This window comes from Pinus tabuliformis, chromosome J (assembly GCF_031772625.1).
Source record: "Pinus tabuliformis cultivar Carrire ecotype Pingquan chromosome J, CPIR1, whole genome shotgun sequence".
Taxonomy (NCBI): Eukaryota; Viridiplantae; Streptophyta; class Pinopsida; order Pinales; family Pinaceae; genus Pinus; species Pinus tabuliformis.
In genome coordinates this window covers 328,815,007-328,827,079 of record NC_142295.1, presented here as the reverse complement: position 1 = coordinate 328,827,079, position 12,073 = coordinate 328,815,007, and the positions used below count along the sequence as shown (strand labels likewise).

General features: G+C 37.9%; 1 long non-coding RNA gene across 3 annotated transcripts; it reads right to left on the bottom strand.

Moving 5' to 3' along the window:
- Positions 1–430: 430 nt before the first annotated feature.
- LOC149227092 (uncharacterized) lies at positions 431–2,388 on the bottom strand. Of its 3 annotated transcripts, none has more exons than XR_016247101.1 (3): positions 2,264–2,388; positions 1,784–2,109; positions 431–455 (listed from the first exon to the last, which is right to left on the bottom strand). It is a non-coding gene; the product is annotated as an uncharacterized LOC149227092 (long non-coding RNA). The 3 variants fall into 3 exon arrangements; XR_016247100.1 differs by lacking the exon at positions 431–455 and adding an exon at positions 833–932; XR_016247102.1 differs by lacking the exon at positions 431–455 and adding an exon at positions 1,511–1,627.
- Positions 2,389–12,073: the final 9,685 nt, after the last annotated feature.

The window sequence follows — 12,073 nt, the reverse complement described above, 5'->3', positions numbered from 1 at the left end:
TCCTAACTTACTTAGCCAATAATGTGATTGTATGTTCACATGTTGTGGCAATGAATTTCATTGACCCTAGTGGTCAAAAGTCACTTCTAGTAGAGATTGTATGTTCACATGTTGTGGGGATGAATTTCATTGACCCCAGTGGTCAAAAGTCAATTTTAGTAGAGAGAGTTGGACTCTTGAATTTATCTTTATATTCAATTATTGTAATAATTAGAATATTGTATTATTTTTATAATAGGAGATAAGTTGTTAGTATAGGTGTGCCTGAGAGCTTCAGAATAGAGATTTAACTGTGAGATTGATAAAAATAGGGATCCAGTTGTCAAAGCAGTTAGGATAAGATAATGATAGAAAGATTAGATGATCCAAAACAGAGTGAGTAAGCTAGAGGTGTGACAAAAATAGGGTTTGAGTTTGAAACAAGTCAGACAAACTGCATTTATTCTTTCCCATACCTTCCATGCAATAATAATGTACTTAACCAAAACCAAAAGAAAAGAAATGGATGACCCCTTTGTGCATATACTACACTGAAGAAATATTTAACTAAGTGTATTGCACTGAATAAATATGAAGCAAGATATCACATAAATATCTATAAATATGTAACAATAAGTACACTTAAATTTAATTAGATACATTTAAATTAATATATACATTAAATTTAATTTTAATTAATAATTTTTTATTTAATTAATTATTCAATTAACTACTTATTGGGAGACATCATTGCCCGACCATAAAATCATTAAAACAAAGTAACCAGGCAAGTAGGTTTTGTTCATACATAAATCAAAATTACAATACACCAACGTCCATCTTCTTCTATTTATAAGTAAATAGAGTATTTGGCTATAAACTAACTATATATCAACACGTAGTCAGTCTTAGATAAACAGATAATCATCCATTGCATTTATTCTTTCCCATACCTGCCATGCAATAACAATGTAATTAAGCAAAAGAAAAGAAAATCATTAGGTCTTTCTGCAGATGAAAATTACAATATAGCAGCATCCAACATGAATTGATATGGGAATGCCTTATAAGTAGACTATTTGGCTCTAAACTAACTATATATCAACACATAGTCAATCCAATACCTGGCATGCAATAATAATGTACTTAACCAAAACCACAAGAAAAGAAATTGATAACGCCTTTTTGTAATAAAAATTTAAGAGAAATCATGAACCATGACATATTTGTGCATATACTACACTGAAGAAATATTTAAAGACAGCATAGTTTAGTGGGAAACTTCACTGAATTACATATCTATAAATATGTAACAATAAATGTACTTAAATTTAATTAGATACATTTAAAAGAATATATACTTTAAATTTATTTTTGATTGATATTTTTTATTTAACTTGTTTATTTATTTAATTATTCAATTAACTACTTAGTGGAAGATATCACAACCCGACCATAAAATCATTAAAACAAAGTAACCACGCAGGTAGGTTTTGCTCATAAGTAAATCAGAGTTACAATATACCAGCGTCCATCTTCTTCTATTTATAAGTAAATAGAGTATTTTGCTCTAAACTAACTATATATCAACACATAGTCAGTCTCAGATAGACAAATAATCTTGGACTGCATTTATTCTTTCCCGTACCTGCCATGCAATGACAATGTAATTAACCCAAGGAAAAGAAATTCATGACATATTTGTGCATATATTGCGGTAGTGAAGCAAAAGCGGAGCATAAATTTTAGAGAGGAAAACAAAAGGCACTTAGTATAAAAGTTGGTCTAATTAAGTTGCCATTACCTGGTGTTATAAGTTGCTCTACTAGCCGATGCTGACTTTGTTGCCGCTGGCAGCTTTGCCGGTGTTGTTGCTGTTCACCATGTTGTTGTTGCCGCTGTTGATTTTGTTGCCGCTGTTGGTGGTGTTGCCACTGTTGTTGCCGAGGATGGGATTGCCGTCGATCTTGGTGTTGGGGCCGATGACGTTCTTGTCGCCGCTGTTGCACCTGCGGTCGACCTTGTTGTTATCGCCGCAGAAGTTCCGCCCTGCTTGTTGCAAATTGCTCATGTTGTTGGCTTACGGATATTGAAACTGGAACGCCTTCGAAGGCAACAAGATTCCCACTTCTGCAAAAAAAACGGCTTCAGTTCAACTCAATCTGCTAAACTGTAACAATACATAACGTGGACATTGATAAGTTACTGTGAATCAATGCTTAACGTGGACATAGAATATGAGCAAATCAATGATATCTCACAGATTAGAAATATACAACCATACCTAGAACTGGAGTAGGGAAAATTCCGTAAGCAAGAGGTGAGAAATACAATGGCATAGCCTGCCTTATATAGAAGCAGGCGAACTCCAAACTCGGATTTGAAAACCATCTACACTCCCAACCAGGGTCAAGTTTTGAAGTTTTCATGTATTAAATTTACATGAATGACATGATCAATCATGCAAAGACCAGCGTCACGAGGATGACATATTGTGGACGCCCTATTGGGCAGACGAGTTATTCTTTTTGAGAGAAAAAAAAAGTTGCACAATTCACTGATGTGACAAAGATTTATTCGCGCAATTGGGCAGAAGAGATATTCTTTCTTTGCCCCGAAAAAAGAATTATTTGCCATCTTTACAGATGTAACGACTCATATTTATTCGCCCAATTGGGCAGGCGCGTTATTCTTTTTTAGCGAAGAACAAATCTTTGCCATAACTACTAGGGTTTCTTCGGGCAATGGTGCAGAGGAGTTATTCTTTTTGGGCGGCAAAAGATAAAAAGATATTTGTTATCATAATAGAAGCAAAATATACCAGCATTTTTAGCTTTTAAAAATAATGTACATACACTTTTAAAGAGACAACTAGTCACTGTATTATTTGTTTCACTGTACTATTTCAGAGGAGTTATTTTTCTTAGACACCCACGCATTGTGGCTATAATTTCTCTTAGACACCCACTTATTGTGGCCTTGCCAAGCTATTGTTCTCGCAAAATACCATTTTTTAGAATTTATTTATCAGTGTGCTACTCTCAAAAATCTTTGTGAGCAAGCTATGATGTCCTCCTGAATAATAAGCCATGACGTCTCATGATTATTTCCCAATTATTTTTACTCTAACTACATCTCTATTTCTATTTTCAAGATGTCAATACTTTCTAAAAATACTTAAAAACAATGAAAATCCCTAGTCACAATATAACTCCAATAACAATTCAAGTAAAACACCTATTGTCTCATTACCTCCTAAAAGCAGTGACTCCTCTTGAAATTGTCTTTCCTTTCGAAGTTTTCTTCTTCTAGAGAAGAAATTTTGGTTATTTCTTTCGTACTAGGATATGATGATGAGAATATTGCAGATGAAGCTATGTTGGGAATGATGGAATATTTTTTTGGCTAATCCCCCATTAAAAACACACTATAAATACTATGCTTATATGCATGCATGTTAGCGATTTATTTGCTATATGCATATTTGGATCTATATTTTGATATATATGGATTATACTTAATTATGGAAGTAGCTTTCATTGACTATTTCATTCAAAAAGAATAACTTGCAATGGACTTTAACCCCATTGTTGAATGGTGATAATTTTGTCAAAATATTAGAAAAACCATGAAGACACTCTAGTTGGCTTATAGGGCTCCACTAACATCCAAATATTGCATGATTGAATCTTGTAATATCCCAACAACAAAATTTTAATGAGATATGGTACACTCTACGTGTTCTAATGAAATTCATGTAGTGAAAACACCTAACACAATAAATATCTAAGAATGCAGCCTCTTCTTTATGTAAATAAATAGAAACAAAATTACATGCCCACACAAGACCTACTAAATCCTGTGCCTTGGCATGTATGGCTGCCCATCAACAAATAAATTAAATATATTGAAGCACAATCGTAGATCCTAGATGGATCCACTACACAAATTACTCGCAGGGGTTTTCATACCTAGGATCAACTAGAACTAGCTTTGCCAAGTTCACAACAAAAGCCAAATAGATAAATAACTCCCCTATCCCCTTTTATAGGCTTGATTGACTCTTTAGAGACTTTATTTTATTGTTTTCCCTCGAAAAACAAAGCCAAATACCATGGGCCAATGCCATGGGCAACTGCCACATTAAATACCATGGGAAGAGTGCATCCACTTTGACCATATCCAAATATATATATATATATATATATATATATATATATATATATATATATATTACAAATCCTCCCGCCCAAAGATTGTTTGCCCTCACGTAATCCACTTCTATCCACAAAAGAAGCATTTGTATATTGATACCAGGATCCCATACAACCCAATGTGTTATTCCATGCCTCCATTCTGAATGATCATGAATCGATCCTTCGATACCTGAATCCAAAACAATCCTTTGATCAATCGTGCCCCCAATGGATTCTCCTAGATCCCAATGCCACCTAAGTCCTAGGACATGTTGGTTATGGCACCACCTCAGCCCTACATCATTGCTTGTGCTTAAGGGCCCAGGTTGCAATATTCCCTTGGCTAAGAGTATCCCATCAATAGAGTTCCAACTCATAATATCTCGTAAATCCATCTCATGGGAAGTACATAATGAATGAATCCCTGCACATGGAATAAATCTACCATGTTGATGTTGCCTAATGCTCAACTCATGTTGCTCCACTCGATCACCCATCATGATCCATTTGTATAAATCTTCCTTGCTATCCCCAATGTATAATCGTAGGTTGGTAGAGTTGCAAGCCTTATCTATGTACTCTTGTAGAGGGCTGCTCTGCAACTCCCAAATGTACTCCTCTTCCTGCCTTGTGAGGGACTTGATTCATTCCTCAACACTAAGCAACTCGGTCATTGATTTAACACATACCCTTATGAGGTCGTCAAATTTTCTATTCTCTTGTAAGACAGTGTCTCAGGTTGCCCCGACTCTCTATTTCAACATCGTAAGATTTGTCTTGAAATGCATGATCCTTTCCCAAAATTCCTTTACTAGAAATTCTCGTGCCCTACAAAATGTCTCTATATTGACTGCACCAGGTGCCCCATGACCACAACTTTAACTTGAACCTTTGTTTGACCCTCCAAAAATGGCTTATCCTGCATACTATATTTGTCATGATACCCTCCATGATCATGCTCATCATGTCGGTTTATTATTAATGGCTCCTCATTTGGTTCTCCTATAATGTATTCTTCTTAGCTTTTTGCACATGTGGGGATAAGTTGTCCACCCTCTTTGACTATCAAACATGGATGTATTGGTGGACTGTTATCTATACCTGATTTCCGATACTATTTATGGATGTTCTCCTAGATATCTATAGACTCAACTGCGACATCATCAAGAGGAATTCCCTCCTTCCTTTCACGATTTACTTTGTCAAGTTGATTGATTATCATCGACCTGTCCTGTAAGTTTCCCTAAAAAACATGGTGTTGTTGCTCACCATTTGTACTTGACTGCTTGGATCCTTCATAGGTTCTCTTCTAAAAATAGGTGAAACCGACTATGGATGAATCTTCATGATCTACCCTTGTTTCCTCTTATCACCTCAACATGAATGGTTAAGGGCCCAAGGTCCATTACACATTGACCATAGTCCTCTCATCCTTTGCTCATTCTTGATGCATATTTTGTTCTTTCTTCCTCCATCAATCCTTATCAACTCCTTCGTAGTGAGCACCCTTCTGAGTAATTTTATGTTTTTCTTAACAAACTTCTCGACTAGATCATAGAATTGTTGTGGTTCCTTCCTCCAAATGTTCAACAATTTACATCTTAGTATCATACAGATGTGAGCATGGCCTTCTAATAATAGAGACACAATATTTTGCATGCTTGTTTTGACATGGTCTGAATAAGCTGATTTAATAATGGTGTAAAGGTTTTGGGGCAACTCCCTTTTTCCTTCCATTGAAACGAATCAGAGGTTGAAACCAATCTAACACCTCTACTCGTTAGATGGCTTGGTGTTCATTTTAGTGCACAAAATTACCCTCCTCACGACTTTGACTACTACTGAGGAACATCACCCTTCATATCAACAATGTGACTGTTTGGTTATGGGTGCCTCGAATTCCCTTATATTAGTGGTATAGTCCCATGTGATTGATTTGATGGGTTTGCACGATTTTTGGCTAACCTCCTTGCTCTAGTGGTGTGAATGCTCCCTTTCATGGTGAGGTGCCTCTCAAAAGGTGAAACAGTGGATGAGACCATTGTTGACCTGATCCATGGCTTAGTAATGTAGGTAGAGTGTTTTGATGCAATCTATGCATATGGCTATTAGTTCTATCATCAATGGCCCTGAGATTCACTTGCTAAATAGAAACATTCCACCCTCTTTCCTTGTTTAGGTCAGCCCCTTTGATGAATGTGTTATCACCAAAAATTGATCATCTAGCCTAATTTACTAGATAGATCAAAGTACACCATGTAAATTCAATTTCACCATAGTAAAATTGCTTTCATTATGAGAAATTACTTAATAAACCACCATTGTTAAGTAATTTATAATTAAAACCATGAAGAATAATTAAATAAATCACTATTTATTTTATTTTCTTCTAGGAATAATTAATTAAACCATTGCTCAATTATTATTCCTTGTCAAATTTGACTAAATCCCTTATGAATAACTAAATAAATCATTATTTCTTTATTATTCCTTAACCAATTTCTTGAGATGATAAATAAATCATTTATTTATTTATTATTTCTAAATAAAAGTTTAAATACATTTTCCCTCCTAACCAAATATAATAAAATATTCCAAGTGGTTATTCCAAGAATGGGGTTAATAATATTTTATTATTGCTCTTTATTCGAGGATAACTCAATATTTTGTTATAAATAGAGGGTGTTTCCATTCATTATTCACTTTTGATTATTTTTGTTGTTGCACTCACTACTCTAACTCTTATTATTTTCATTGCCGCACACCATTTCTCTACAATTTGAGTTCTCATTAAGGTCAAACATTTTATTTGTTGGGTTTTCACATTATAGAAGAGAGAGACTCTACACAAGTTGAAGACATTTTAGGATAGAAAAGAAACCATCCCATAGAGAGGGACTCATGAAATTTATTTGTTCCCTTCACAGGTGTTATAATAAAATATATTCTTTGTATATCTCGTTTACGTTGGATGATTGGAGTTATTACTATTTCTTTTTGTTGTTTAACTATGATTGTGTCATGGATCAAGACGTCTATCATTTGCTGCAAATCTACAACATTTAGTAGCCATTTATATTGTTGAGATTGTTTGTCATCTAGAGTCTTAAGTAGGTTCTTTTCATACATCTTTGAGACGAAAACACTACAACAAAATTGGAAACTTCGTTGGTTTTTTACTTCTGATCCAAAAACTTGGGTGACGTTCAGTTTTTAGGTTAGGTTTTCTTATTTTTTTAGACTCTTAATTTTATTTACTAGCTTTCTAACCCTAGATATGTCAAATTTCTAACTTCTGCAAGTTTTCTGGTCTTTTCCGCTGGTCACAAGAATGAGCTGCAATAGAGACGATAGTTTTTTTTGAGATTTTCCGACTGAGAATCAAGGAGCAAAAATCACACTTTTTAGCCCAAAAAGTGCAATCTCAAGTCTAGAGTACACCTTTCACCCCAAAAACTGCAATCACCCCTAAAAATAGATTAGTACCTGCGACTTTAGGGTTTTCGGGTTTTTATGAGATCTGTTTCTCGGTTTTGTTGAGAGCTATATGTTGGGTTGTCTTACCTCTATCTCATCCTACTTAGGCCTTGATCTACTCCAACTTACTCGTCAAAGTGGAATTTATCCCCTTAGGGCTTCTAGTACACTTCCACCTTTATAGGAGGAGTTTAGCTGAGTAAGAAGTCTGAGTTTCTCCATCACTTTTAGCCATATTTTCTAGATCTGTACCCTTTCTTTTCAAATCTCCAAAGATAGGTTGTTTCCATCCATAGTTTCATATTAAACCTTGTTTGGTCATTGGCCTTAGGGTCCCATCAGTTTCCCTAGGATTTACACCCATTTCCCAATCTTTTTGTAGCGATCTTCCTCTTTGGTTGTTTTTCTTGCTGCACCACTTTCTGGTAGCCTAGTGTCATTTCATCCCAGTCACACTGACACTTAGATCCCTTGAATGTTTTAGTATGTTTTTAGTCGATTTCGCCACCAACCACCATAGTGTTTGGAAATTCAGTTTGGGTGGGGTTTAGTTTATGGTTTTGCTGTTCATTTACTGTTGTTAATTTCAGTTTATTTTCAACAATCCTTTTTCCTTTTTACAAACATAATCTGGGCTTAATCAATAAATACACTTGCACACACAAGTACACCTTAAGTGAAGGGCGATTGGTTTACACCCCCAAGCCAAGACTAAACATAATAGATTTATCTCCCCTCATCGAGACAAAGTCATATTGTTGATCTCCCTTCACCATTTTCATGTCACATGTGTCTTACCACCATTGCGCCACCAAGGCATTTGTCACAGAGCCTCTTATACCTTCATCCCCATTTTCCATTCGGGCATATTACTCCTCCCCACTGGGTTCGAGTTCATAGCCCTCTCAGTTTCCATACCGACTCTTCTCCTGGTTCATCTGATTTTGAGCCTCCTTCGCCACCTATTGTCACCATGTTTGGACCCACAACTGGTGTAGGAATCCAACCTAATGTTGGCTCCTGTTCCACCCTAGCGATCACATCTAGAGGAGTAGTCTCATGAACCATTTAGGAAACTCCCATACTCCCTTTTATGGCTGGGTTAAGTCCTGGATTTTAGCCAGTTGATAAATGACCAAATACACCATATAGCTGGTTGACATGCTATCCAAACTAAGCTTCCCTCAGATATCACAAAGTTTGAGGGTAATTCTAGAGAGGATCCTACCGATCATGTTCACTCGTTCCACATGTGGTGTTCATCCAACTCCATTACCGATGACTTCATTCATTTTCGTCTTTCCAATGCATGCTCACTAGAGATGGTACAAAATGGTATGTAGACTAGCCCACCACATTTTATTCCATTTTCATGATGCTTGCTAAAGTGTTCCTCTCATATTTCCAGCTACCTCTCCAATACAACACTGGTAAAAATATATTGACCTCATTCTGTCAGTCCTTTGCCACTCACCTTTTCGACCATGTTCAAGAGTGGCATAGAAGGAGGAGCACATGTCTTGCCCTACCCTTCAAAGACTGTGTCTATCTAGATTGGTTTCTCAGGAGCCTTTTAGCACCCATGGAAAAAGATGTCACATCCCATTTTCCTCAGACTGAGGAAGAAGCTCTCCAAACCGCTCTGAGATACGACTAGATTTATGTGCAATCTGGTTCTGTTTATACCGTCATTCTAAACCTTCCCTGTCCTAGAGGTTCCAATGCACCGAGGGAACCTCACATTGTTGACAATATCATTAGAACCCTTTCACATCCTTCCCCATATACTGAGCCAAGATATGGCCATCCACAGGGGGGAACCAGTTCCTCCAACACTTATGCCCCTCTTGCTAGCAACATTTTTTCAGGGCCCCAACCTATCTACCAAACCATTGCTCCTCCTTATGAACAATGGAGCACTCTAGCCCCTAAACAATTAGCACTACAACCTCCCATGCATCCTTAGCCCCATCAGCTACTGCCCCCTCAGGGTCAAGTGTTTGAACAACAGAGTGCAACCAATCCCCAAAATTTGAAGAAAAATAATAAGGGGAAGGGTAACAATGGTAACAAGGGTAACCAGGGTAATGAAGGTAATCAACCTAGTGAATCTCAGGGGAGCCAGCCTAACACCAACAACTAGCAATAGGGAAGCCAACCTAAGCAAAACAGGCATATTCGTATGAACAAGAGTTGTGCATGTTGTGGCATACATGGCCATTATACACATGAGTGTCCTATCTTACCCTAGATGCACCAAATGTGGGAAGCTCAAGTAGGTTCTAGAGGCCAACAATTGCCTTAGAATCCTACACCATCTTAACTGACACTGCTTAAAAATCCATTCCCTCAACAAGGATTTGTTTCTTCTCAACCTCACCCAGGTCAGGCAGGCCACCCTCCCCAACCTTCTGGTCCCAGTGACTACCAGATCCTCATGATGAACTTTGATGAGGTTAATCCTTCCGATATCAACTTGCAAACTTGATTGCGTCAATATGATAAGCCATCAACTTCGTTTGCCACTGAGTATAAAGCCAAAGCTTCTATTGAGCCTCTTACGACATCAAATGTTCCATTACAGATCCTTCAACCTAAAGCTGAGGTAATTGCTAAGATCCCAAAGGGGCCATTACATCGTAACACGGCTTCTAACCGAGTTTCCCATACATATAGTATAGTAGATGACTTGGCGCAATCACTTGCTGCCATGTTAACGCTGGATGTACTCCAGTTGTGCCCTTCTCAAAGGAAATCTCTAATAACTTCTTTGGGCATAGTAGATCCTTTTGATCATTTGATTATCTTCCCAGTTGATACATCAGAACATTGCCCATTGCTTTGCTTTGTTGCTTTCTAGGTACTAGTTCGAGTCCATAATGCCATCATCTCCTAATGCATTATTGATGATGGTGCATCTACTTGTGTGATGTCCACTACCATTTGGAAAAAAACTTTAGTCACTTGAGTTGTCCCCCTCCACCATCTCTTTGCATGCTTGGGACGGACACTCCTCCTATCCTTTTGGCATGTACTGCAACTGTCCAGTGACCCTTGTAGGCAAGACTGTCCATGCAGATATTGAGGTTATTGATGCACCTTTAGATTACAACATTCTCTTGGGCTATAGTTACACATATTCCATGTCAGTTGTTGCATCTACAGTTTTCCGCAAGATGTGCTTCCCCCATGAAGGGAAGATCGTTACCATATATCAGTTGACTTACTATGAGACGACATCCGTGACATCCCCTGAGTCCATTATCTCATCAGCGTTAGATAAGAAGTCTTCAACTCCTCTCACTAGTGTTTCACCCAGAGTCTATAAAGATTCCTCATTGTTGGATTCTTTCCCTAGTCCTCCCCCTCTCATCTTAGAGCCTAAATCTTTTAGTGTCATGGGTTGTCCTCAAGCAGTCTGGTACATTTGATCCACAACAAGCTCCTCCACACCTTACGGTTACCATCCTAGCCGAGCCATCCAGATCCACCCCCCAGGACCTCCTCCATTTGTTGGTGCCTCTCCTATCTTCCCCCCAGGAACTGTTCCTCCAGGTCTCAACCATCTAGGAGCTGTTCCGTCAGGACATTACCCTGCAAGCTAGATACCTTTCTTATTTCCCCCTCCCACAATATTTTATGTCCCTGTCATGGCTTCGTTGGTCCTTCCTAACATGAAATTAGGGATTCCAGTATGTTACATTGATCTCCCTACAAGCATTCTTCTTGGTCAGCTAAGACCTTATCGTGCTTTGATCCTGGTTCAACTGGTACCTACGGCCTCTACTGCTACTTTAGTTCCATCACAACCTCAAGAGCAAGCCACTCCTATTACGAAAACATTTGGATGGGGGGAAAAGCTAAGAGGAAAGAACCTAAGGATAAGGCTCCCCAACCTCCTCCAGTCCCCAAGGCCCCAAAGTCATCACCTCCATGTACTTTGTGTAAAGTTGTGGGGAATGCGACCAATAATTGTCCTGAGCTTCCTTATCTCAAACCTTTGGTTGATGAAACAATCCCTAAGTCAAATATCCCTAAATTCCATGTTAACTTACTGGGTCCACCCAAGAAACCTAGAACTTACGGAAAAATAACCCTTGTGCGCTGTGTGAACATCATGGTGACTACTCCCATTGTTGCCCCCATCTCAATGAATTTCGTGATTTCCTTAAGGCACTTCGCAAATACGAGACCACTCATAATGGATCATCTACTCCTATACCTATGGATTTTTGTACCAATAGTAAAGCAGAAAAGGGGGAATCCGGTCCCACCATCGTGATCCCTTCCCTAGATGTCTAGATGACAGACACCACAGCCATATCCTTTACCTGTCATCATCCTTGAGTTCCTCATAGGCAATCCTTCTAAGGTTTCTGTGCATGCTTCTATTCAACCTCTTTCGACAGAATCGCAGGTCT